This window comes from Syngnathus typhle, linkage group LG21 (assembly GCF_033458585.1).
Source record: "Syngnathus typhle isolate RoL2023-S1 ecotype Sweden linkage group LG21, RoL_Styp_1.0, whole genome shotgun sequence".
In the NCBI taxonomy this organism is placed as follows: domain Eukaryota; kingdom Metazoa; phylum Chordata; class Actinopteri; order Syngnathiformes; family Syngnathidae; genus Syngnathus; species Syngnathus typhle.
In genome coordinates, this window is record NC_083758.1 from 1,552,877 (window position 1) to 1,556,620 (window position 3,744).

Below are 3,744 nucleotides of genomic sequence, written 5' to 3' on the forward strand. Positions count from 1 at the left end.
CAGAATTCACCCATAGTCAAAATCCCCGCGCCGGAAAGGAACGACAGCCCGACCACAGCGGGTGTAGGTGGCAGGGGCTGGCAGGGGGTCAAGGGTAGGGGGCGCCGCCGGAAAGACCGCTGGGCTGGACGGTCGCGTTGTCGGTCGGGCAGGCGGGAGCTCGGTCAGGTCGGAGGGGCGAGGCGCTGGGGGGCGTCCGCGGCGTGGGGCCTGCGCCAATTCCAACGTCCGGGAAACATCCACGTGGGCAGGCTTAATCCTATCAACCGAGATAGTCTCAGGCCTACCGCCGATGTCCACGACCATGCTCTTACTCCCGTGCTGCAAGACCTTAAAAGGCCCGTCGTAAGGCGGACGCAACGGCCCGCGGTGGGCGTCGTGGCGGATGAACACAAAACCCGCCGAGCGTAGGTTGGTGGGCACCCGGGAAACAGGGGTGCAGTGCCGTGACGTGGGGACAGGTGCGAACGTCCCGGCAACTTCCAGCAGGGAGGACCGCTGCCCTGCCGCCGACCAAGGCGTTGTGGCGTCTGGAATGAAGTCCCCTGGAACTCGTAGTACCTGGCCGTAGACGAGCTCAGCGGACGAGGACTGCAAGTCCTCCTTAGGGGCCGTCCTGAGGCCCAGCATGACCCAGGGAAGTCTGTCCACCCAGTTGCCATCCACCAGACTGGCGCGTAGAGCAGCCTTCATGGAGCGGTGGAACCGCTCGCACAGCCCGTTAGCCTGGGGGTGATAAGCGGTGGTGCGGTGCAGCTTGACGCCCAGGCCTCCAGCAACCACATTCCAGATCTCGGAAGTAAACTGTGCACCCCGGTCCGAGGAGAGGTCTGAAGGTGTTCCAAAGCGCGCGACCCATGTGCCAATAAACGCCCGGGCCACGTCAGCAGCCGAGGTTGAGGAGAGGGGGACGGCCTCAGGCCAACGGGTCGTCCTGTCCACCATGGTGAGGAGGTAGGTGAAACCATGGGAAGGGGGGAGCGGGCCCACAAGGTCGATGTTGACGTGGTCGAACCTCCTCTCGGGGACAGTGAACGGCTCCAACGGGGCCTTGGTATGGCGGTGCACCTTCGCACGCTGACAAGCCACACACGAGTCGACCCAGGCCCGCACGTCCCTCTTCAGCCCTTTCCAGACGAACTTCTGAGCCACCAGCCTCACGGACGCTTTTCTGCCAGGATGGGACAGGCCGTGTATCGCCTCAAAGACAGCCCGCTGCCAGCCGGCAGGGACAAGTGGTCTAGGCTGGCCGGTGGAGAGGTCGCACCACAGCCTGACTCCTGAGTCGCCAACCGCGACCACCTCCAGACGCAGCCCAGTGTCAGAGTCTTTGAGCGACTGGATCCCAGGATCTGAGGCTTGGTCAGCACTCATACTTGAGTAGTCGAGCCCCAGCTGAACCGTGTGGACGACCGCTCTAGAGAGGCAATCGGCGACCACGTTGGACTTGCCGGCGTTGTGTCGGATATCTGTGGTGTACTCAGAGATAAATGACAGCTGACGCTGCTGGCGGGCGGACCACGGCTCAGCCACCTTGGACATAGAGAACGTGAGGGGCTTGTGGTCGACGAAAACCGTAAACTCACGGCCTTCCAGGATGGAGCGGAAATGGCGGATCGCCAACCAGACGCCGAGTAGCTCCCTGTCGAATGTGCTGTATTTGCGCTCCCTAGGGACCAGCTGGCGGCTGAAAAAGGCGAGCGGTTGCCAGGCGCCACCAACCCACTGCTCAAATACAGCACCAACTGCGTAGTCAGATGCGTCGGTTGTGAGGGCGACCGGGGCTCCAGGCGACGGGTGGACCAACAAGGTGGCCTGGCACAGCGCAGCCTTAGTATCCTCGAAAGCTTTGATCCTCTCGGGGGTCCAGTCGATGTCCTGGTTGGGGGTCTTACCCTTAAGGGCCCCATACAGTGGGTGCATGATGTGGGCCGCCCGGCGTATGAATCGGTGGTAGAACGTAACCATCCCAAGGAACTCCCGTAGCCCCCGGGCCGAACGTGGGCGGGGAAAAGCGGAGACTGCTTCCACCTTTGTCGGCAAGGGGGTGGCCCCATTACTGCCGATGAGATGCCCAAGAAACTGGATCGACGGCACCCCGAAGACGCACTTCGCCGGGTTAATGATCAGGCCATGCTGGTCGAGCCTTGTGAAAAGGGCCCGCAGGTGTGCCGCATGCTCCTCCTCCGAGGAGCTGGCGACGAGGACATCGTCCAAGTAGACGAAGATGAAAGGCATGTCCCTAAGCGCAGAGTCCATCAACCGCTGGAAGGACTGGGCCGCGTTTTTCAGGCCGAAGGGCATCCTAAGAAACTCGAAAAGCCCGAAAGGAGTCACCACCGCCGTTTTAGGGATGTCAGCAAGGTGCACCGGGACTTGGTGATAACCCCGCACCAGGTCCACTTTGGAGAACAGGTGCTTCCCTGCTAGATGTATCGAAAAGTCCTGAACATGGGGGACCGGGTAGCGGTCGGGCGTGGTGGCATCATTGAGGCGGCGGTAGTCGCCACACGGGCGCCAACCACCGTCCGGCTTAGGCACCATGTGGAGTGGGGAGGCCCACGGGCTGTCAGAGCGGCGAACAATGCCAAGGCGTTCCATGCTGGCGAACTCGGCCCGAGCAATTGTCAGTCTCTCCGGGTTGAGCCGTCGGGCCCTAGCGTAGATGGGGGGGCCTTTGGTCTCGATGTGGTGCTCGACCCCATGTTTAGCTGTGGTGGCGGCAAAAGTGGGCCGTGTAAGGCTGGGGAACTCTCCGAGGAGTTTCTGGTACATGTCGCCCTCGGAGAGCGAACTGGAGAGACCCACATAATTCCCCTCATCGCGGACACATGCGAAGGAGGAGAAGGTTAACGCGTCCACCAGGCGGCCGTTCTTAACATCCACGAGCAGTCCGTGGGCGCAAATATATGAAGATCTATTTTTATTAAAAGGAAATGGTTGCTAGTGTGACACCGCCTGTTACTTTGGTGAGACCAGCAATGGGGTGGCCCGTTTGGACAAGCCGAAAACGGTTCTCTTGTTTCTCTTCAGATCGTATAAATCTTTCGCCTTTTACTAAAGATTTCCGTGGGGAGGAACAACAAGAGTATATCTCAATTTTTTGATGCTCTGCGAAAGCGGAGCTTCCTGTACTTGTCAATGGAAAGTAATCAAAATTCCTGCTTTGTTGCCATTAATTCTGCCATAGCTTACAGGTAACATCCACCCATTCAAATATAAAACTATCTAATATGAGCAATAAATTAATATATTTTCTACTAATTATACTATATGTAAGGGACAATAAACAATTTAGCCATTAAAATATTTATTATTAAAGTTAATTCAGATTTGTGTCGAAGTTGTAAAGATTTAAGCTGTGTAAATGAATACAGCCATAAGTACTTCAGTACAAAAGTACTTCAGAAATACATAACAGGCTTTTGTTAGTTGAACTAATACGACGATACTGTTAATCGACTGAGTTGAATATCAGGAGTACGCCACTACATTAGCTTAATTTTTATTTAACCAATTTCAAAGAACTACTCTGATCATGTCCCTCCCCTCAATGCTCCACTAGGAAGCATAGAACGCTCATCAAAAGTGGAGAATCTATGATATAAACATCATTATTCTCCGCTAGCTTCACGCTCAGGAAGGAACATCAATTCTCATCATCGTAGTTGGCGAGACCGTTCGTTTTAGAAACACATATCTCAAGTTAATAACTATAGAAATGATCCCTGAAAGTATAGTCTT

The 3,744-nt window shown here is 56.1% G+C and overlaps 2 non-coding genes across 2 annotated transcripts; one reads left to right on the plus strand and one right to left on the minus strand.

Annotated features, from left to right (window-relative positions):
• Positions 1-3,014: 3,014 nt before the first annotated feature.
• LOC133145977 (U5 spliceosomal RNA) lies at positions 3,015-3,127 on the plus strand. Its single transcript, XR_009711218.1, has one exon. It is a non-coding gene; the product is annotated as a U5 spliceosomal RNA (small nuclear RNA).
• Positions 3,128-3,526: 399 nt separating this feature from the next.
• On the minus strand, positions 3,527-3,744 carry LOC133145899 (small nucleolar RNA U3). The gene has a single exon (XR_009711145.1). It is a non-coding gene; the product is annotated as a small nucleolar RNA U3 (small nucleolar RNA).